The following is a 24,135-nucleotide window of genomic DNA, read 5'->3' as shown; positions in this document are numbered from 1 at the left end:
ATGAATAATTCACAGATTGTTTACAGGTTTCCCGGCTACAAGCATTTTCATTTGCGCAGAAATATTTCAGGAAAATGTCAAAATGTGTTAAGCCTCTAATCCTCATCTCTCTTTTAAAATTATCTTCCAATCAAGTTCGATCCAATCAAAGCCCCAATTCACAGTCTCCTACAAACTGTTACCCTTGAAAGAGTTCATTAACACCGATTCTACTCGCCATGTGACGCTAACATTCCTCTACTATCTTCGTATGGTTTTGTTTACTATTCTACAAACTAGCTTGGGCTGTGCGGTGCGGGCTGTTCTGAATAGATCAAATTAGTGGCAGAAATTCCTTAGTTGAGTGACTTACATCGAATTATTCAGCACACACCAGCAAAACCCACCACTAGAACACACACACACGCGCGCGTCTAATGGGGCTGGTTTTTCCACTTTTCAGCTTCTGTGTGTGAGTAGTGTTGTGATCTGATCAGTCTTGTTATTCTTGTTTTGGTTCTGGTTTATGTACTCGGGAGCGCGCGTGTGTTTTGTTGTTGTGCTACAGCACACTTTGTGAGTTCATTCACTTGAGTGTTGCCTCTTTTTATTTTGCTAATTTTTTCGACTTTTCGCTAGTGGTCACTCTATTTCCGCGTTTGAATGTTGTCTATTTTTGTGAAAACGGGTTTAAGCCTCTTCTCTTATGTTTATCGCCACACACTTTTTCGCCTTTACGATATTGTTTTTGTTTTCTTCGAATTTAAATTATTATTACGTGTGTTCCACTTTTTCCTTTCACAACAAAAACAAATTAATCACCACCGTTTTTTGCACTCATTCGAGCATGTGCTCGCCCGAGCTGATAAGATAAGCTGACCGTCGGTTATCAGTGGCGTAAATTAGCACACGCAAGCAGGACCATCGCCATTCACTGCTCGGACGTTTCCTGCGCGACGGCGGCCATTTTTGCTCACTTTTCAAGTTGGCACTTTACCACTTCCTTTGTGCTGAGCTCCTTCCAACGTGTGTGCGCGCGGCGCGACACTACTAATCAAATTTGAATTGAAACTATGCCCAGACTTTCAAAAAAAAAAACAGCCAACACGATAACACGTGCCCCCGAAGCTGGCACTCCGGAATCAATAAGCCGAACTTTGGCACTCGTGCCACGAATTAAAACTCAAATCCTTCTTTTGTTTCTTGCTTTTTTTCGCGACTTGCCTAATCGAATCAGCTCACCAACATATAAAGAGCGCGACAACCAAATAATTTGGAAACCTTTCAAACTCGTTTGTCCTAGCGCAAAAATACAAAACGCGACTTTTGTTTATCAACGACTGTGCAAGACTGACCCGCCAGCACACAATTCAACGGGCCGAACCCGATCGCGAGCGGATCTTCGCGCGCGCACTCACACCTGGTAAAAGGGAGCGCGAGCGCGACACTATCTCGCGCGATTCCTTCTTTCATTCATTCATTGCTATACCTACACTGGTGGACAAATGTTCGTGCGCGAGGCGTGAGTTGTGGTGCGATAATTCGGGCTGATGGATTCCGATTCGTGATAGTACACAGATATTTACGAATACTCGCACACATGTATCATGTACGCCAGGTTGAAAGTATGTAAACAAAACTATTAAGAAAGCGAGAGAGGATGTATTATGGAGATATTTGAGGTGATTTTAGATGTCAACATCATTTAGCTAGAAGTTGGGATAATCAGCGGGATTATATTTTATTACGTCACATACCCAAGAATTTATTTTAATTTTATATCCATTATTTTGTATTAATAACTAAACAAATTTTAACAATTTGTCTCTGTGATTCTTGTCCTAAGCTTGCTGAGATTCCTATGTAGTTACCAGAAGAGAGCACAGTGGCATCAATTTGTCAAAATGCACTCTGAAATGCAATTTAGTAAACAAATCAAATTTCATAAAAATGTATTTTATATGAAAACTTATTAGGCCGTTGCAAATATTTTTCAAAGTTTTATCGCCCCCTTCAAGACCGGCCAGAAAAATCAGGGGGATTTTTTTTTCAAATAACCTGTTTGAGATTGTATTAAATTATTTTGAAATTTTCAGAAAACCCAATGTACAGTACCGCAATAGTAGTTTATGCAACAAGTTGAAAACACAAGGTTTTCAGCAGGAGTCGTACATTTATCCAACGAGGTTTACCGAGTTAGATAAATACGACGAGTATTGAAAAAAACAATTTTTGCAACCTTACAACATTTTTTGCTATTCCGAAAAAAGCTTTTTGCATGGAATTTGAGGTAAAAAAACAATAATTTCGTCAATACTTCGATATTTTCAAAACTAATGATTAATGTACTGTTTCCATTCAAATGTTGGAATCAAGGCTTGTAATTTTGATTTTTATATTTTTTAGCAACGGCTTTAACGATATAAATGCAATTATAAAAAATGAGCCAAAATATACTTTAGCATTACATGCATCACATTAAAATGTATCTAGAGTTCAGTTGCTTTCTCTTAAGGGGTTACATACATGTAAGTAATCAATTCATTAAATCCACTAAAAAGATCACTCCTGAAAGTTTCATGAAGATATTTCATGATCAAACTGAGTAATAGATGACCGACGGCTCCTTTTCAAAAAAATCCCAAGTTTTTTTCAGCGTTTTGGCTGTAGTGGCACAATTAAAGAAGAAACCCCCCAATGTTATTACATATTTGAAAAGATATTTGATTTCCAACATAGAAATGACATGCATAATGAACAATATTATACCTGTGCTTCTCCTGAAATGAAAATGTAGCGTGACGGGACAACATCGTAAAACTGGAATTTAAAAGGCACACCAAAAAAATCGACACAGTTTTGCCAGATTGATTTTTTAAAACTTTTGCTCTCCTACACATTATCACAAATTGAAAAACGAATCTTTTGCTCCTTGAACTGAAAGATTTGGTTGAGTTGAGTTTTTGCCAGCCATTTCTTTTCGTGACGGGACAACGAAAGGAGCAGATTTATGAAAAAACTCCTCTCCCATTCAATCAGAGACGCATCGAGCTCTACAGGCTCAATAAAAACTCCTTACCTGCTCTGTATGGTAGAACAGAGCTAAGCTCTGTATGCAGCGAACAGAGCCAGCTCTGTATGGGGAAAAATAATATTGATTTGCATATATCTCAAAAACGATAAGTTTTAGAAAGTTGACATGTTCTAGAAAGTTGCTGGTACCAAAAGGTTCTATATTATTGTCTCAGACGTCATTACAATTTGATTGATTTTAGTTGTGCAAAACAAGAAAAAACTATTTATTTTCTAAGATACAAGGTATAGAATATTTTTGTTTTCGACAAAGTTGCTCAACTACCAAAAATGAACAACTCTCTCGAAGACACCAAAGCTCTATCTGCAATAGATACCGAAATAAAAAATAAAAACTATTTTTATAATAAATACTGCTTGCGACAAACACAAAGCGACCGCGTCGTACGCACAGGTAATATGAGGCATGTTTGGTAGAGATCGTCTGAAGTGAAAACTAGTATAGCAGAGTGTTCATAGAGAGTTTTTATGTTAAATGCTCTCGTCTGGATGGTTGAAAGAAATTTCAGATAAAATTATACAAATTTATAAAATTATATTCTTTTTATTGTACTGGTAAGTAATTAAGATTAGAAACAACAAAATTATTGCACAGCTATTTTTATGTTTGTCTTGACAAAACAAATGTTTAACAAAATTACAAGTTTTGTACAACAAATTAAGATAAAAAACAATTTCAAATACGCAAGTTAAAAAAATAAAAACTAAATCTTCTAACAATTATTTTAATTTTATAAAAAGAAAATCAGTTAACATATGTTTCATTTCAGGAAACTTTGCCATTTTATTAAATTCAACAGAAAAAAAAACTATATTTTTCAAGCAAGATAACCATTGGAAAGTTTTAAGCTCTAAATAATCTCTATGATATTTTTTACATTTGTCACCTTTTTTAAATAAAATAAGAAATTGAAATTAAATAGCAAAAACCATTTTTTTCTTTATTTCTCAAGCAAGGAAATCAATGAAGAGTTTCAAGCTCTAAATGCTCTCTATGGAAATTTGCCATTTTATTACCTGTATTCTAAATATTTTTTTTATTTTTCAAACAAAGGAAAGCAGTGAAGAGTTTTTAGCTCTAAATGCTCTCTATGGAAATTTGCCATTTTATTACCTGTATTCTAAATATTTTTATATTTTTCAAATAAAGTAAAGCAGTGAAGAGTTTTTAGCTCTAAATGCTCTCTATGGAAATTTGTCATTTTATTACCTGTATTCTAAATATTTTTTATTTTTCAAATGAAGGAAAGCAGTGAAGAGTTTTTAGCTCTAAATGCTCTCTATGGAAATTTACCATTTTAATACCTGTATTCTAAATATTTTTTTATTTTTCAAATAAAGTAAAGCAGTGAAGAGTTTCAAGCTCTAAATGCTCTCTATGGAAATTTGCCATTTTATTACCTGTATTCTAAATATTTTTTTATTTTTCAAACAAAGGAAAGCAGTGAAGAGTTTTCAGCTCTAAATGCTCTCTATGGAAATTTGCCATTTTATTACCTGTATTCTAAATATTTTTTTTATTTTTCAAATAAAGTAAAGCAGTGAAGAGTTTTTAGCTCTTAATGCTCTCTATGGAAATTTGCCATTTTATTACCTGTATTCTAAATATTTTTTTATTTTTCAAACAAAGGAAAGCAGTAAAGAGTTTTTAGCTCTAAATGCTCTCTATGGAAATTTGCCATTTTATTACCTGTATTCTAAATATTTTTTTATTTTTCAAATAAAGTAAAGCAGTGAAGAGTTTTTAGCTCTTAATGCTCTCTATGGAAATTTGCCATTTTATTACCTGTATTCTAAATATTTTTTATTTTTCAAATAAAGGAAAGCAGTGAAGAGTTTTTGGCTCTAAATGCTCTCTATGGAAAGTTAGCAAAAACATAATCGACAATAAAATATATTATCGATTTATTTTGTCCAACTTAAATTTAATTACATTATTCAACTCAATTGATGTTAAAATCTTGTAGTGAGAAAAAAAAGCAAAATTTCTATAAAGAGCATTTGGAACAAAACACTCTTCACTGATTTCCTAAAAAAAAAATAGAATACAGGTAATAAAATGGCAAATTTCCATAGAGAGCATTTAGAGCTAAAAACTCTTCACTGCTTTCCTTTGTTTGAAAAATAAAAAAAATATTTAGAATACAGGTAATAAAATGACAAATTTCCATAGAGAGCATTTAGAGCTAAAAACTCTTCACTGCTTTACTTTATTTGAAAAATAAAAAAATATTGAGAATACAGATAATAAAATGGTAAATTTCCATAGAAAGCATTTAGAGCTAAAAACTCTTCACTGCTTTTCTTTATTTGAAAAATAAAAAAATATTTAAATGCAGGTAATAAAATGGCCAATTTCCTTAGAAAGCATTTAACTGCTTTACTTTATTTGAAAAATAAAAAAATATTTAGAATACAGGTAATAAAATGGCAAATTTCCATAGAGAGCATTTAGAGCTAAAAACTCTTCACTGCTTTCCTTTGTTTGAAAAATAAAAAAAATATTTAGAATACAGGTAATAAAATGGCAAATTTCCATAGAGAGCATTTAGAGCTTGAAACTCTTCATTGATTTCCTTGCTTGAGAAATAAAGAAAAAATGTTTTTTGCTATTTAATTTCAATTTCTTATTTTATTTAAAAAAAGGTGACAAAATGTAAAAAAATATCATAGAGCTTATTTAGAGCTAAAAACTTTCTTATGGTTATCTTGCTTGAAAAATATAGTTTTTTTTTCTGTTGAATTAAATAAAATGGCAAAGTTTCCTGAAATGAAACATATGTTAACTGATTTTCTTTTTATAAAATTAAAATAATTGTTAGAAGATTTAGTTTTTATTTTTTTAACTTGCGTATTTGAAATTGTTTTTTATCTTAATTTGTTGTACAAAACTTGTAATTTTGTTAAACATTTGTTTTGTCAAGACAAACATAAAAATAGCTGTGCAATAATTTTGTTGTTTCTAATCTTAATTACTTACCAGTACAATAAAAAGAATAAAATTTTATAAATTTGTATAATTTTATCTGAAATTTCTTTCAACCATCCAGACGAGAGCATTTAACATAAAAACTCTCTATGAACACTCTGCTATACTAGTTTTCACTTCAGACGATCTCTACCAAACATGCCTCATATTACCTGTGCGTACGACGCGGTCGCTTTGTGTTTGTCGCAAGCAGTATTTATTATAAAAATAGTTTTTATTTTTTATTTCGGTATCTATTGCAGATAGAGCTTTGGTGTCTTCGAGAGAGTTGTTCATTTTTGGTAGTTGAGCAACTTTGTCGAAAACAAAAATATTCTATACCTTGTATCTTAGAAAATAAATAGTTTTTTCTTGTTTTGCACAACTAAAATCAATCAAATTGTAATGACGTCTGAGACAATAATATAGAACCTTTTGGTACCAGCAACTTTCTAGAACATGTCAACTTTCTAAAACTTATCGTTTTTGAGATATATGCAAATCAATATTATTTTTCCCCATACAGAGCTGGCTCTGTTCGCTGCATACAGAGCTTAGCTCTGTTCTACCATACAGAGCAGGTAAGGAGTTTTTATTGAGCCTGTAGAGCTCGATGCGTCTCTGCATTCAATGACTTACAGACCTTATTTGGTCAATATTTTTGGCATTTCGGATAAGAAAACGCATTTCGAGCACATTGCAATTATTAGATCATAACTAAAATGAAATTTTTCATATAGAAAATCACATTGAAAATTGAAAAAGTGACATTTTGGTGTAGCTTTGCTAAGAATCGGTCAGATGATTTAAACTCAAAATTTTGCCTTGCTCAAAGCGGGTTGTAAAAATTTGTCATTTTTTACGGGTGCCACGATATCTCGAGATGTAATTGTCTGAAATAAGAGGTGGAGACTCTCAAGACACCCGGCGTAAATGACAAAGCCCGATTTTAAAATTTTGCTTTTTTAAACAATACAAAAATCAAAAACTGATTATTTTTTTATTTGAGCAATTCTCTACGAAATCTTTTTTTTAATTTTTTATTTAGCTTTTAGTCACTAAAACTTGATTTGCAACAAAAAACACTATTTTTATTTTTTTTATTTTTTGATATGATTAAGAGGACATCAAATGCCAATTTTTCAGAAATTTCCAGGTTGTGCAAAAAATCATTGACCGAGTTATGAATTTTTAATCAACGTATTGGTCGCAAAAAAAATTCAACTTCATTTTTCGATGTAAAATCAAATTTGGAATCAAGAAGTACTTCAGTGAAATTTTGATAAGAGGCACCGTTTTCAAGTTATAGCCATTTTCAGGTAACTTTTTTGAAAATAGTCGCAGTTTTATCTTTAAAATTAGTGCACATGATTGCCCACTTTTGAAAAAAATATTTTTTAAGAGCTCTATATTTTGCTTTTTTGAACTTTGTTGATACGACCCTTAGTTGCTGAGATATTTCCATGCAAATGTTTAAAAACATGAAAATTGATGTTTTCCAAGTCTCACCCAAACAACCCATCATTTTCTATCGTCGATATCTCAGCAACTAATAGTCCGATTCACTATGTTAAAATATGAAAAATTCGTGAAATTTTCCGATCTTTTCGAAAAAAATATTTTCGATTTTTTTAAAATCAAGACTAACATTTCAAAAGGGTCAATTATTCAATATTACGCCCTTTTAAAATATTACTCTTGGTTTAAAAAATTTGAAAATATTTTTTTCAAAGGATCGGATCGGATCAACATTAGAAAACGGTGGGTTGTTTGGGTGAGACTTAGAAAACAGCAATTTTCTTGTTTTAAACAGTGTTTTTTTGCAAATCAAGTTTTAGTGACAAAAAGTTAAATAAAAAAACACCAAAAATGTTGTTACCGTGTATCATTATTTTTTTCAGTGTAGTCCGTATCCATACCTACAACTTTGTCGAAGACAAAAAAATCCTTCAAAAGATACAGATTTTTGAATTTTATACATCATTTTGTTATGGACAGCGGCAAAATTTGTATGGAAAATTATATACTGCTCATATGAAAACACAAAAATAATTTTATCGTTAAATGAACTTTTTGAAAATCGGCCTTCGTCATGCACACGGGACCGAATAAACGAAAACCATCAAAACTCCTGTTTTTCAATATTATTATTTTTGAAAACGCTGTATCTGCATAAAGATTAGACTTCAGAGACATAACATCCTGCTTTTTTCCTGAGTCTTTTTGTAACATCTTAGGCTATTTTCTCAAAAATTTTAAACGATAAAAAATCGTGACATCGCCTTCAAAGTTAACTATTAAACTTGAAAATCGAAAAATGTCATAACGGCGTGTATTTTTTTAGTGTATTTTTCTAAGAAAGCTCGTCCAATTTCTTACAAATTTGTCTTTGACCACTTTTTGATGTGAAGCAACGGCATCGAGACACAATAATTTTTAAATTACGAAATACATAAATATAAAAAAAACTAACGTCCTTCTCAAATGTCATTTTCGAGGTATTTATAAGCCTTGAATGTCTACAAAGTACCATCACAGAGTAACCCAGAGAGCACAGTCCGAAGAAAAGTCATTGAAATATGTGGCTCCGTTACGAGTTTACCCTTTGGAATCATAGCAGCTCACAGCGTTATGTTTTGAGCGTTACAAGACCAGCGAAGATTTTTTTTTCATCATAGTAAACTCAGGATTTTCCTACGTTTTTTTTTTGCTTTGACAGTTTTGAAAAAGTGATGAGCTTTGAATAGCGTTGGTTGAAAGATTTGTTTGTTCTTCTGAGTTATTTCTTAAAAAATATTGTCTGTCAAATTTTATAAAACTTTGGCAGCAGGAGTTTTTGTTTTTGTCTCCACTTTTTTGAAGAACTAGATACTTTGAATTGGCTATGAAACATGAGCATGCTGTCGGGGTTTGTTCCCAAATTCACAGATGAGTTCCGATTTCCACAGAATAGAACAGAAAACAGAACGCCAGAGAAATTTAATGAACCTGCAGAGTTGCTTCCTCCATATGCACACGAGGCATTTTCTAAAGACTTCAACTGACATGACGAATACAATATCCGTAAATTATAAAACATTTTTTCTTCAGAAAATAAAATCATAGTTGGGGTTAGTCATCTGTTCCAAAAACGACTTTTTTTCTATTCACGCATAATGAGGGAAGTCAGAGCATCGATGCAGACATGGATAAAAATGATTATCTCAGCATGAAAATGAAAAAAAAAAACATGTTTAACATAGTAAATATAATTGTGCCAAGCTCAAATTCATGTCTTTGTTGTCCTCTTGTAGACATCTGCAAAACAATGCCGGAAAAATTATCAATTCAACACTAGCATTTGCCCATAATGCAAAATTACGACCAAATGTGGTCGGTGAACCGGCACAGGAAATTCGTCCAAAATGCCAGCACTTTTTTCTGCATTTCTTTCTAAATGACGATTTGTTGATTTTGGGAATTTGCAAAATGTTGACAACTCACAGTCGCACCGGGTCTACTAGATCGCTATGAAAAAATGTAACGCTCTTGGTAACGCCCCGAACGTCAGTTTACTCCGAGGCCCACGATAATCAAAAGTGTGTCTGAAGGGGTGATGTACTACGATGTACCGCGTAACGCAACCATAAATTAAATGCCAGTGCTCCCTCTGGGTTACTCTGTGGTACCATTAAAACTGGAACTGATGAATATTCACCAGTTCCTTAATTGAAATGTTAGAATTCTGTACGTTGAAATTTCATTTAAAAAATCCTGATATGTTTGCTGGTTCAATCATGCTTAAAATGAGTAAATCCAAATTAATCCAAATTAAATCAAAAGCACAATAAAGAACATACAAATTTCCAATTCTAAAAACTGCTGTGCCTATTCAGATTATAGTTTAGATTATGGTAATCATCTAACTCTTTGATTTATCGATTTATTAATTTAACAATTGTATTAGAAAATGGATTCTAAGATCATTTTAAAATATCACGAGAACCAGGGAATCCCTAGAATTTCAAAAATAGTCTTCCGTCTTCGCTGTAAATATGTAAGAATATATTTTTACCAAACAACCTTTGAGTACAATGTGAGTGCGTCAAATTCAATAATTCAAAAATAATCTTATTGCAAAATTGCAACATTGAAACAAACCATTCGACGCGCAATAAGCCGCCGTGTCGCAATGTCAGCAGGAGCATAACCTCAATTAAATCAATAGAACAGTTATGGTCCCTCGCAAGCTCGTATTCCAATCAGCACTTTATACAGCACACGGGGGTCCCAACTCAGAACGCGGAGTTTCCAGTTGCCCGTTTTTTATTGCACCACACTGAAATTTGAGGCTTTTTGCTTAACGCTGATTTGAAGAAAAGTTAGTTCTATTTTTGCCTCGAACTTCGATTCCCACAGCAAGTTCTGCTCAGACACTGTGGAACCACGTTGGGTTCGAATGCGGTTGCGACATTGTCCTGGTTGGCCGTTGAAGACCGCGCCGAAGTTCATGGTCAGTGATTGACCACTTTTAGCTGGGTTTGCTCAAATTTGCTTACGCAGTTGGGGCCCAACATTGTGTGCAATATCGTTCATCGGCAATCAATTATACGCGCATGATAGGCTTCGATAGACATCAATCATAAGCCTTCCGAATGAAAACAGTATTTGCACAGGAAATTGTGTATTTTTCGTGTTACATGGGGAAATTGCAGGTATAATATTTGTTGAAGATATTTTAAAAATTTGTGAAATTTCATTTATCTCAAACATTTGCAACTCAAGTTTTACAAACTTTATTCGTAACCTTGGTAATTTTTTTTGGTGAAATTCGTGTAACACCTGCCAACTCACCCCAATCCTGCTGTTTATCACCGCAATTGACGTCGACAAATGGCACGCGTAGTCACGGTTCTTCTCAAATTTGCTGGGCGCGTGGGCGTCACCGTCAGATTGTTGGTTTGATACTGGGAAAAAAGGACGAAACCCAGGCTGGGTGAGTGGGTTACAACGGTGTTGACGTTGGCTTGGTTCAAGGATGTTTTTCCGACACGTGGAACGGCGTGAAACCCCAAAGGTCTCGACACGAAGTTTTTTCCCTTTGTTGACGATTTTCCTCTGGTTGCGTAGGAATTACGCAAAAATGGACTGTGGGCGAACTATTTGTTCGAGGGTTTTGTTTGGATAGTCTATCGCTTACTCGTTATTCAGCGTGAAAGAGGAAACGATGAAGATAGCAGCTTGCCCTTTTACATGGCGATGTCCTTGTGGCTGCCGGCAGGATCATTTGTGGTGGGCTATTTTTAGTTGCTAGTGGTTTTCACATCAAGGAAATTTTCCTTGTTGGAGGTTCTCATTTTGTCCTTGATGTGGGAATCTTAAACTTTTGAATGATCATTTTTCATAAAGAATACTCAAGGCGTGATGACATGTCTGTTCTTAGAGAGCACAAAAAAAAACCTTTTGATTTTTCATGATTTTTATCGTCTCACCCCCCAATTTGTCCTCCACTGGAAGGTGTTTAATAAATTGATATTAGTTAATTCATAATTTTTATATTTGAACGCATAAATGTCTCATATGCAAAAACAGCCGGCTGAGAAAAACGCAATTCAAGTTTGTCCTGAACATAAGGCTACGTGTTAAATTTTCGCGAAAAACTGGATTTCCTCCTGATTTCTAGAATAAAAAACTGGATGTTTTAGGGCTTTTCTGAAAGTGCACACAATTTTGAACCAAGTTGCATCAATAACTCAAAAGTGATGAAAATGCATATGGGACATTTATGTGATCAGGGCAGCACAAAGATTATATAGATGACAACCCTATCAAATGTTATGAGCACTTCAATGTTAGTTATACACTTTTTTGAAACCGGATTTAAGATATTTTGATTAAATTTATGTTCGGATCTACCTTGCAATTCGGGAATTTAACATTTATCAAACAGTGAAACAGTATGCTATTATTTGGCCATTAAGGCAAAACATTTATTTGAATAAATTTGTCAAAATTTGAATTTATTTTCTTTTAAATTATAGCTCCTTCAAAATATATTATGTAACAAAAACAATAATTTTCTAAAAGAAAAATCATGCCTCCGAATCCAACACAGTCCAGGCTCGATTATTCGAATGCCTCGGAAAAATTTCACTTCGGATAATCGAATCTTCGGTTAAACGGTTAAACGAATCTTCGGGTAAACGAATCTTCGGATAATCGAATCACAAAAGAGTCGTTTTCTAATTTTTGTTTGTCGAGCTTAATTATGTCCCATAAACTACTCTAAAATGATTTAGAATTTTTGAATCCAAGATGGCGGCCAAAATGGCGGTGCGGAAAAATTGAAAAAAAAAATTTTTATTTAGAAGGCAATTATATATGGGTCATTCCAGGTCAACTGAGTACACTTTTGGACTCGACCTTCACCGATTTGGACCAAACTTGGAGGGAACGTTTATCTATCGATAGTTAACAGAAATCCCAAGTTTGGTGCTGATTGGACCATCCCTCTATTTTTGGCACCGCCCTCTTTTTTGGCGATTTTCTAAAAAACTTTTTTTTCTTTTAATCATAACTTTGCAACTATTTGAGCAAAAGACTTTCTACAGGTTGCATTTTATAGAAAATTGGCCAAGGAATTCGATAAAAATAAAATTTTAACCCTTAAATGCCCACTAACATTATATTTTAACGTTTTAAGTATAAAAATTCAGTTTTGACCAATTGATTATATTTTTATTTTTTTTTATTTTATCGCCATCGTGTTCCTCGGACAATTTCACATAATGATTAATATAGACATCAAACTAAAATGAACTATTGGCGAGATACAGCGATTTTACTGAAAAAAGTTTGATTTTGCACTGCACTCTGTCCTATGAATTCAAATCCGAAATAAGCTTCTCGCATATAAAAACCGAATTTTGCGAGATTCATTCCTTTTTGTTGAAAAGTACACCATGAACTTCCGAGTGCTGCGCAAAATCAAACTTTTTTCAGTAAAATCGCTGTATCTCGTCAATAGTTCATTTTAGTTTGAAGTCTACATTGATTATTATGTAAAATTGTCCGGGAAACACGATGGTGATAAAATAAAACAAATAAAAATATAAGCAATTGGTCAAAACTGAATTTTTATACTTAAAACGATAAAATATAATATTAGTGGGCATTTAAGGGTTAAAATTTTATTTATATCGAATTCCTTGGACAATTTTCTATAAAATGCAATCTGTAGAAAGTCTTTTGCTCAAATAGTTGCAAAGTTATGATTAAAAGAAAAAAAGTTTTTTAGAAAATCGCCAAAAAAGAGGGCGGTGCCAAAAATAGAGGGATGGTCCAATCAGCACCAAACTTGGGATGTCTGTTAACTATCGATAGATAAACGTTCCCTCCAAGTTTGGTCCAAATCGGTGAAGGTCGAGTCCAAAAGTGTACTCAGTTGACCTGGAATGACCCATATTCAAATTTGACTAAAATGGGGAACTCGAATTTGATGTTGAAAGTAAATAAAAAAAAATGATTTGTTTTTGGACCTGATTCGATTAACCGAAGTCCTATACAAACCTTCTGGTTATAGAACTTCGGATAATCGAAACTTCGGACAATCGAGTCTGGACCGTATATTTCAACTTAAAAATTATAATACCATGAAGTTTAAAAATATGTTGTAAATATTATTTTAAGTTAAGGCCAATTGCTTTTTTTTTTTGAGTACTTATGTATGATTTTAAAAGTCTGGATGATTTAGTATGTACTTTATTAAATCATTGGAAAAAAATCTTTTTTGCAAAGTTTTTGCCTTCTTCACCTTACTGAGGAAAGGCTACAAAATCACTCGAAAAAACGAAATTCTTAATTTGACCTCCTAAACCCACCTTCATGTATACTTATCGACTCAAAATCACATTCTGAGCAAATGTCTGTGTGTGTGGTGGGATATAGATAAAAAAGTTTGAAGATCTGACAACCCTATCAAAAGTTATGCGCATTTAAGTGCACTTTTTAGAGGCCGGATCTCATATATTTCGATGTAAACGTTGTCCGGATCTATTTGTCGATGGATAGGTGATCAAAAAACCTTTGCAACGAGTTCAAAAAATTTAAGATCTGACAACCCTATCAAAAGTTATGCGTACTTAAGTGTTATTTATGCACTTTTAAGAGGCCGGATCTCACATATTTCGATGAAAACGTTGTCCGGAACTTTAATGCAACCTGTCGATGGATAGGTGATTGAAAGACCTTTCCAACGAGTTCAAAAGATTGAAGATCTGACAACCCTATCAAAAGTTATGCGCACTTAAGTGTTATTTTTGAACTTTTTAAAAGCCGGATCTCATATATTTCGATGGAAACGTTGTTCGGATTTATAATGCGACCTGTCGTTGGATAGGTAATCAAAAGACCTTTCCAACGAGTTCCGTAGATTGCAGTTCTGACAACCCTATCAAAAGTTATAAGCAAGTGCCTTGAATTATGAAGATTTCACTACCCAATCTGATGGTATGCATTACCCTCTAAATGTGAGGAAGGCAACAACCACCTAAGGGTGGATTAAGTAAAGCTTTTTTTTTAATCATGTCGTTTGAAATTTATGTAAAATTTTCAGATATTTTAAAAATACAATATTTTTAGAATTCTACTACAAAAAAGTCACTATTAATACAGGCAATCACTTTTAGGTGGTTACTACATCAACACAAAAATTGAGTTCATGTTGAAAATTATGTGTTGTTGAAAAGCACGGTCATTTTTTACGAATTTTTCTCAACATCCCTACACACGCACAGACATTTGCTTAGAATTTGATTCTGAGTCGAAATGTATACGTAATGGTGGGTCTAGGGCATCAAATTAAGATGTTTAATTTTCAAGTGATTTTATAACATTTCCTCAGTAAGGTGAGGAAGGCAAAAACGTTTCAAGGTACCGATTTTTTTACATTTGTATGGAGTCGAGAGCAGATCACTGATGAAGTCTGCAAATAGTAGACGAAATACGTATCCGTCAAGATATTAAAAATATATAGCGGAATTAAAAGTCGTCTCTTTGTATTCTCATTTGTATGGAACACTGCACTGCTGCCAAAGTGTATAAATTTTTGTTTGGACTAATGATGCAAAAGGATTTTTTCGCTAAAAAGAAAGTACTCACATAATTTCAGCCAAAAAAAAAATATTCACAGAAATTGATAATTTTGGAAGAATTGTTCTTCTTGAATTCACAAAACCTTTTTTCAAAGAAAAAATTACGAGCATTTGCATTAATGTTGATAACAGTGTAGCTGTGCAAAATTTTTCTACAAAATTAATACACTGTGAATGCCATTTCCTGCTTTCTAGTAATTATTTATGTTATTCTAAAGAACAAAAACGATTTTAATTTTATTTTGAGTTTGTAAAATCTGTAGAGCATGATGATACAAAATCCCAATCATTAGTAAAATTAGAGGTATGGATTGGAAACTTTACTTTGTATTCAAGATATTTGAAAGCTTTCTTGAGGAATTTAAACTTTGAACCAAATGTATGCGTTCAAAAAGTATGTTGATACTAACGTTAGCCTAAAAAACATTGTAATTTGATTTATAAACATTCCAGAAATATCCTTCTAGTCTCGGAAGAAAACCGGGAAATTGAAAATCGAAATCTGGTGGCCACCCTATCCGTTTTCAAACTTGGATTATGCTAATAAAGTATATCTCAGTCCCGGGTATTAGCCTAGACCTCACGCTACTATTCCTGGGCCATTTGTCATTGTCTGGCCCAGCCTAAAGATAGAAGCTAGCACCAGAAGGATCCTCGATATATCTTTAAACTTTCAATACCTTCAGAGTAATCAAGGATTGTCACGTAAAACTAGTTTCTTGAAAGTGTTTTCCACCATAACGTCGTCAGTTCCCGAAATCGTATAACGGGAATCGAATTCCACGAAATTCCACAACAGATTTCGCTGGTGAAAGGTTGCCATTCACTTTCTCGGCTTATCGTTTACCACAAGGGGCACACCTCATCGAACCTCTACAAGTTCTCGGGTGGAACACAAAAAGAAGAAGAAGGAGAAAAAGTTGTTGTTTTCCACTGGCAATCGTTTAGCAAACAACACTCACCCAGCCCCCGCAAATGTCAGAATTGAAACAACTCGATCCTCCCCCCCTTCCCCAGCTTGTACCATATGGAAAGGGGTTGTTTTGCTGTCTAGCGACTTGAAATGTACGTCGTTCGGCATGTTTTTATTTGCATTGCCTGTAGAATCCCCCGTTCTCAGCAGTGACGTCATCCGGGCGCGTGGCAATTTTGTTGTTGTTTTGCCGACTGAGATGTGTTATCGTGTGGTGTGTAACGGTAGTGGTAACAGTTGTTTTTGTTATTCTGCGATAGTGGACCACCGACCACTATTTGGAACGGGTTTTTAAACATATACTACAACATGTCACTAAGCTTCTTTACAGTCAGACAGACACCAATAGTCAAGGACAGCGAACCAGATAGGTGTGTTGTGCCTCTGAAATACAAATGCCTTGGGTGAACGATTTGCATATTTGTGAAGCTGGGGGCTCGTTCAAAGCTTTTTCTTGCTTGTTACCCTGAATTTTATACCGGTTTAAACATTTCGTTGAGTAGATCATTTATGGAATATTGAAAAAAAAAACTCAGGGAAAATTCATTCATATCAAGTTTTCTTCTATAATAATTTTGATGTCACAAAAACAACTAAAACCTTCGAATGACCAACTATAAGTGTCGTTTTATCACGATACTACAGACTAACCTGCCATCGTAGTGTAGTGTACTCTACGGAAAATGTTGATCTTCCAGAGCCGCTGAGAGTGACTGTTTGCGTATTATGAGCACGTTGCAATTCGCGTCGACGATTTGAATTCCGGTGCCCGCAAACAACGCCCGGACACGTGCACCGTGTCTGACTACAGAGGAAGTATGTTTTTTTGCTGCTTCTTCTTAGGCTTAGATTGGAACCTGCGTTACAAGATTACTCTGGCACGTGGAATATTTTTAAGTGTCAGAGAATTAATGAGAATCTTTGATATCAGACTGGGATTGGATAAAATGTATGGTTCTGTTTGATATAGTTATTTTTATAACATAATTCAACATTGCAATCTTTGGTCTAATTAGGAGTCCTAAACAATCTATAAAAAATAGATCGATATCCGAAGTTCAATTACACAGACCTACAACAATTGACAAAAATGATGTTTGTCCGTTCTTTTTTTTGCTAAAATTGCTGGTTCACGGCGTGTTTTCTGGGCAACCTTAAGGAGAAAAAATAGTCATCGCTACTATTAAATGTGTCTTATAGGAAATTTTCTCAGCTTTCCAATGCTTCTAAGAGCGAAATATTTCATCGGGAAATTTCTGAGATATCTATATTTTAAGTTTTTTGTTTTAAAATCCTTAATCATTTATTGGTATCTTTTAAATAACAGTCCAGGAAACTTGTCAAATGATGTGTTTCATGTGTCATTTACTCATAAAAATGTGCAAAATAAGACAAGAAACTACTTTGTAGAAGGCTGCAAACCGCTAAACATTTTGAAAATGAAGTTTTTACCGATGTTATGAATATGTGGGATTTATTCAGAAATTAAAATCATTAAACCGCATTAAAATATTATTTTTACAAGAACAACTAGATTATTACATAATTGTTGTGTACAAATAACACCGGTCTGCTCTGATCCAGCTTGGAATTAGCTGATACAACCGATTTTTTTCAGGTTTGAGATTGATGAGGTTTTTCAAGATTTTTATGAATTAATATCATATTTCCTCAATCAAACATTAACCAGTTGCATGGATACAAAACATGTTAATGTTTAATACTCGAAATTGAACTGCAAACTACTGTTGCAAGCTTTAGGAGAAATACTTTCCATCTGTATAAAATAATTGTTTTAGTTTTTTTGTATTAAATAATCAAGGAATTAGCAATATTTTAGAAGATTATAAGACTCTCATCTTCAATCTCATCTTTTTAAAAAATGTTTTATTTCCTGATTTTTGTTCAAATAGTTTGGAAAGGAAGTTTCTGTTTGAATTTTTTTTGTTGAAATGATAAATAATATTGTTCGAACAAAAAAAAAGTTTGTGACGGTGTTTTCAGCATTCTGAATTGGAAGACTCGAGTTTTATTGCTACTTTTTAAGTGCATTTTCAAAAGTAAACATTATATAAAATTTTATATTTATTTTAAACTCATGAAAATATGACTTTTGAAGCTTGCAACAGTTATATGTAGTACATTTTCGATTTTAAATCATATTTGTATTTATGTTCCTGGTTAATGTTTGTTAAAGAAAATATCAAATTTATTCATTAAAATTCAATAATACCATTCACAATCACAAACCTGCCAAAGTTTCGGTTGAACAAGCTAAATTAGAGCAGACACGTGATATTTGTACACCAAAAATATGTAATAATCTAATAATTCTTGGTAAAAAATATATTTTTACACTGTTTTATGATTTAAATTTCTGAATAAATCCCATATATTCAAAAACTCAGACAAAACATAATTTTCAAAATGTTTAGCGGTTTGCGACCTTCTACAAAGTTGTTTCTTGTCTTATTTTGCACATTTTGATGAGTAAATGACAAATGAAACACATAATTTGATAAGTATTCTGAACAGTTAGTATAAAGTTTCTAATAAATAATATGAAATTTAAAATCAAAAAACTTAAAATAGAGATATCTCAGAAACTTCCCGATGAAACATTTCGCTCTTAGAAGCATTGGAAAGCTGAGAAAATTTCCTATAAGACACATTTGAAAGTAGCGATGACTATTTTTTCCTGAAAAGTTTGTTCTAGAAAACACGCCGTGGGTTAAAATATTCAAAAATAAGCACTTCACGATTGTAGGCGCAAAATCAGGTGCCACGATAAATCAACTAAAATGCTGGGTCCCGTGTTCATCATAAAGGCTACAAAGATTTTTTTTAAATTAGATAATTGAGGCTTTAGATATTGTGGTACCATCAGATTTTAATTTTTAATCGTTGATAGTTTGCTCAAATAATGAAATAGCTTGATTTTTTTTTCAAATTTGGTAGAGATACCAGTTTACAGTAAAATGACTTCAAACTTAAGAAATTTTTGGTCAATATTACTTAATTTCTTAAAAATTTTGAAATATTGGATTTTTATTAAATTTTGAATAAAATAACTAAATAAGTTTCAATTCAGCTTACCATTCAAAAAAATATGTGTGTTATATAACACTACTGCTTCAATAATTTAAAGTAACCCTTCATAAAACAAAAAAAAACACGTGGTCTTCACAATTGAATTGAAAAAGACCGTGAGTTCAGCTATTCAATGATAACAATTAACCAGTTCAGCAGAGTTCAACGTCCTTCCTTCCCATCGTGCTTGACATCTCTACCTATTTTAAAGAAAAAAATAATATCACCCTTCCCATTAAAATTCCCTTATTCAACTTGCTACCTTCCTCCAGGTTACGTCAGTGTTCAGTAACGCGCTCCCCTAACTCCAAAATAGAACATAACATTGAAGGAAAAACTCCTATTGGATAAATAGCGAGGGGTGAAATTCCTCTACTTGTAGATTTCCGAACCTGTTTGCCCTACCAACCTAGATTTTCATCTTCCCCCTTTGGTTATATTTTACCCCAATTATTCACAAGAATAAGAAAGAATAATTTGACCCTCCAAGAAGAATCGAACCATTCGCGGACTGAAATCGAGAAATAATCGAGAAAACATGTGTCGGAAATGGTTCGAAAATGGAACTCTCACAAACGAAACACATTTTGAGAGCAGAAACCTCTACATTGACAAGCCTTAAAACAGGTCTGACGTGTTGCAAAAATAAAAACTGGAACACAACAGAGGGAAACTGATATTGCAAACTCACACATCGTTCAACTTTGAACGTCTCAAACCATTCAATATAACAATATAAAAAAAACGACGCTTCTCGGTTGGTGTCTTATCAACAGTTTAATTAAAACACACTTTGAACGTATCAATTGGATTGGCGCCACCATCAGCGCAAATCGCGAGACTTGCGACGTGTCCAAAGTGTTTCCATCGGGGACGCGAAACGTCTGATGTGAATCACAAAATAATCGTCGCTTTCCGGAAGGGGGGAAGTCTTTCCCCGCTCGAAACGTCTTGGCGTCCTTCCACCCACACCCACACGACTACCCTCCTTGCAAAATGCAATGTTTTGAGTACAATCAAAACATGCGCCTGCGCTTCTAATCGGTTTGTGGGGCGTGAATCTTAGCGTGACTTTTGCATTGTTGGAAATTTAACATTCAGATAATGTTTCTGGATAACATAAATCTGAATCGCATCGATTTTTTTAATCGAGATATTGTAAAATTTTACAATTTTTAATATGGTCTGGCCAAGTCCTGCCAAGTCGGGGGTTCTCATACATACAAGCATATGTATTGTAAAATTTCACATTTTTTTCCCTTTGTCGCAATATCGTTTGTTGAAAAAATGAATGATAATTAGCAACATTTACCTAGAAAACATAGCTTTTCTGAATTTCATTTTTTTTTGCATTGCTTTTTATCTCAGCAAATAACTGTCCGATTTCAAGACCAAAACTGAAGATTTATGGAGTTTTTTTTTTAAAAAAAAAAAGGTCCAATTAGAGGGTGACGATTCTCGAGATTTTGCATTTCTCGGGAATCGAGAGTTGAATTACATTGGACCCGGGAGTATTTTTTTTGCAAAATCATTGATTTTTTGACATAATCTAAAAGAACTTACAAACATTGACAAATAACAACTGTCATCATTAAATCATAGTTATTCAGCACAATGTAAGTTAAATTTCAAAATTTCAATAAGGTACCTTGTGGAATACGGTCTACTTGTTGATAAAGCTTTCTTAATCTGCTGGTAAAAGTTCAATAATTTTTCCTGAGTTTAAATTATTTTAGTGTGTCGTTATCAACATTTTAATTAGATTTTTTTTAACAATAGTTTAAATATCAATTTGCAAGATCGAGATTTTTGCTATAAGAATCCTTAGCAACATTTGAAGGTTGTTTTTTTCGTTCTCAACTGTTAATTAGCAGCAAAATAATATTTTTGCAATTCCGTCGTGAAACTACTTACTTTTCCTGTCATTCTTGAACGACGAAATAGCCTATTTTTCTGTACCAAAAATAACAGAATCGAATAGCAAAACTTTTCAAAATAAATGCTGAAAAGTTCTACTTTTCAGCACTGAATGGGTGCTGAAAAGTTGAATTTTTCAACACTTGTTTCGAAAAGTAACACTAAAAAAAAGGTCCAATTAGAGGGTGACGATTCTCGAGATTTTGCATTTCTCGGGAATCGAGAGTTGAATTACATTGGATCCGGGAGTATTTTTTTTGCAAAATCATTGATTTTTTGACATAATCTAAAAGAACTTACAAACATTGACAAATAACAACTGTCATCATTAAATCATAGTTATTCAGCACAATGTAAGTTGAATTTCAAAATTTCAATAAGGTACCTTGTGGAATACGGTCTACTTGTTGATAAAGCTTTCTTAATCTGCTGGTAAAAGTTCAATAATTTTTCCTGAGTTTAAATTTTTTTAGTGTGTCGTTATCAACATTTTAATTAGATTTTTTTAACAATAGTTTAAATATCAATTTGCAAGATCGAGATTTTTGCTATAAGAATCCTTAGCAACATTTGAAGGTTGTTTTTTCGTTCTCAACTGTTAATTAGCAGCAAAATAATATTTTTGCAATTCCGTCGTGAAACTACTTACTTTTCCTGTCATTCTTGAACGACGAAATAGCCTATTTTTCTGTACCAAAAATAACAGAATCGAATAGCAAAACTTTTCAAAATAAATGCTGAAAAGTTCTACTTTTCAGCACTGAATGGGTGCTGAAAAGTTGAATTTTTCAACACTTGTTTCGAAAAGTAACACTTGTCATCATTTTTTTTATCTAAACGGTTTATTGGCAATATTAATGAAAATTTGATTTAAAATTTCACTCAATGGGTGTTTTTCGAAATTGCAAAATGTTGTATGGAACTCGTTGCAAAACTTGATTTTTTCAGCACTCGTCGTATTTATCCAACTCGATGAACCTCGTTGGAGAAATGTACGACTCGTGCTGAAAAAATCCACTTTTTGAAACTTGTTGCATGCAATAAACTACTATTACAGTTACAAGATAAACTGATCTGATTATTTACAGTAGGCTTTCTTAAACATTAAAAAAAAAGTTTTACTTAAATAATAATTGATTTTTGGTGCCTTTTAGAAAATAAAAATTGCACGCCTTCAAATTTTGAAATAACCTTGCAGGAAAGAAGTCTATTTATTTTAACCCACCGGCAGTCGCGTACGTGTACTTTGTACATAGTTTGTAAGGGCACCTGTAAGAAAGGCGAAAACACGCGACTTCCCGAAGGTTAACTACCTTGGTTTTTAATTTCTGGGCTGTGACTGCTAGTTTTTTATGAAGGAAAAATTTGGGCTCACCAACTTAGTGGTTGTGGCATAAATTACAAACGTTGGAATTTTTAACATTCCAACGCCCAAGGACGGTAACTTCAACTCAATGGTTCTCGGGCATTACTCAACCAATCAAGATGATTCTTCTTTCCAGTGATTTGTTAGGATGTCTAGATGATTCTAGAACTTTGCAGAACTTAATTTGATCAAATCTGTAATTTTTGCGATCAAAAACATCGTTCCAACTTTTTTTTCCGGGTGTAAAAAAAATTCTCCGAAAATTCCGCGGAGGCAGTCTTTTTTAAAAAGGTGGAACGAAGTTTTCGGTCGCAAAAATTACAGATTTGTTCAAATTGAGTTCTGCAAAGTTCTAGAATCATTTAGACATCCTAACAAATCACTGGAAAGAAGAATCATCTTGATTGGTTGAGTAATGCCCGAGAACCAGCGAGTTGAACTTACCGTTCCACCTTCTTTGGGAGGCTTGGGCGTCCGTGTAAGTTGGACATGCGTTAGGCGTTCCAGTGTTAAACAAGTTTGATTTTACACTTTCTGAATTTGTAAATTAAAGAATCAGAAATCATCGAACTTTAAAATGGAATTACGTTTGTTTTCTGTGTATGGAATTCAACTTTTCTTTTGTCAATGATATGATTTTTATTTTTTTGCCTCATTATTTATAAACATAAAAATTCCCGGGAGTCTCGACCATATTTCCCGGGAATCAAGAGGCTCAAAATGGCTAATTTCTCGGGTTTTTTTTTCCTGGGAATTTCCGCTCGTCACCCTCTAGTTCCAATAAACCAAATTTTCAGTTTTTGCTTTTTGGGTGTTTTTTAATACCCCTGACTCAAGGCGGTTTCAAAAACACCCGAAAAGCAAAAACTGGAAATTTGGTTTATTGGACCTTTTAAAAAAAAACTCCAAATGTAGTGATTTTTTTTCTTAGTATTGTTATCTCCAAACAAGTTACTACTGAGTTGTATTATGATTGTAATAAAATTATTTAAATGAATGTCTCTGCGCTCTCACCACTGAGTCTCTCAATCTTTCCGAAAATTGCAATGAAAGAACGCAAGATGGCGATTAGGAACCAGCCAAGCATGACGTCCCGTTAAACTGCCTTTGAAAAATAGGTTTGGTGGCGGCTTTTGTGGTTAAACGCTGTTGCCGTAGGAAGATCGTGGAAGCGGGAATGAGAGAGAAAAGGAAAATGCCAATCGCGAGTGTGAAAACACGAAAACGTGTTCGGCTATGTTCGACGCTGAGAGTTTCAATAAGAAGAGAAGAGCAGTTATATTTAGGGCCTGAATATTCAGGCGGGATAGTTGTATAGTTGCTGAGAGCTGATATTTTTATATTTTAAACAACCCTGATTATCGTCATAACAATTATCTGACTAGACGGATTTCATCATGGCAATTGTATCGAGAAGTTTTGGAGAAAGTCTGAAAGTCTGCTTGAATCAAAATTGATACTTTTTTTTAAGAAATGGTCCTGGAAACTGTCTGATTGTTTCGGAATTTTTTTAAAATGTGATGGTGTTATATGGCAGACGAAAATAATTGTGGGAATCTTTAGGATAATAAGTAGTTTTTAGATAATAGTATTTTCATGACCAATTGCACTAAGAAAG

The 24,135-nt window shown here is 33.4% G+C and overlaps 1 protein-coding gene and 1 pseudogene across 3 annotated transcripts in view; one reads left to right on the top strand and one right to left on the bottom strand.

Moving 5' to 3' along the window:
* Positions 1–24,135, bottom strand: part of LOC120422357 (protein CREBRF homolog) — a 39,180-nt gene that overhangs the window by 10,546 nt on the left and 4,499 nt on the right. Inside the window, exon 1 of one of the 3 annotated variants that reach the window (XM_039585761.2) lies at positions 353–1,339. The exons of the other annotated variants lie outside the window; for them this stretch is intronic. The gene's annotated coding sequence lies outside the window, so the exon portion shown is untranslated. Of the gene's footprint in view, positions 1–352; positions 1,340–24,135 lie in introns of those variants that run through there. 3 annotated transcript variants of the gene reach the window in all.
* The window catches only part of LOC120422375 (serine protease inhibitor 88Ea-like), a 32,868-nt pseudogene that overhangs the window by 5,303 nt on the left and 3,430 nt on the right, over positions 1–24,135 (top strand).

This window comes from Culex pipiens, chromosome 3, assembly GCF_016801865.2.
Source record: "Culex pipiens pallens isolate TS chromosome 3, TS_CPP_V2, whole genome shotgun sequence".
Lineage (NCBI taxonomy): Eukaryota > Metazoa > Arthropoda > Insecta > Diptera > Culicidae > Culex > Culex pipiens.
This window is presented reverse-complemented; position numbering and strand designations above follow the sequence as displayed.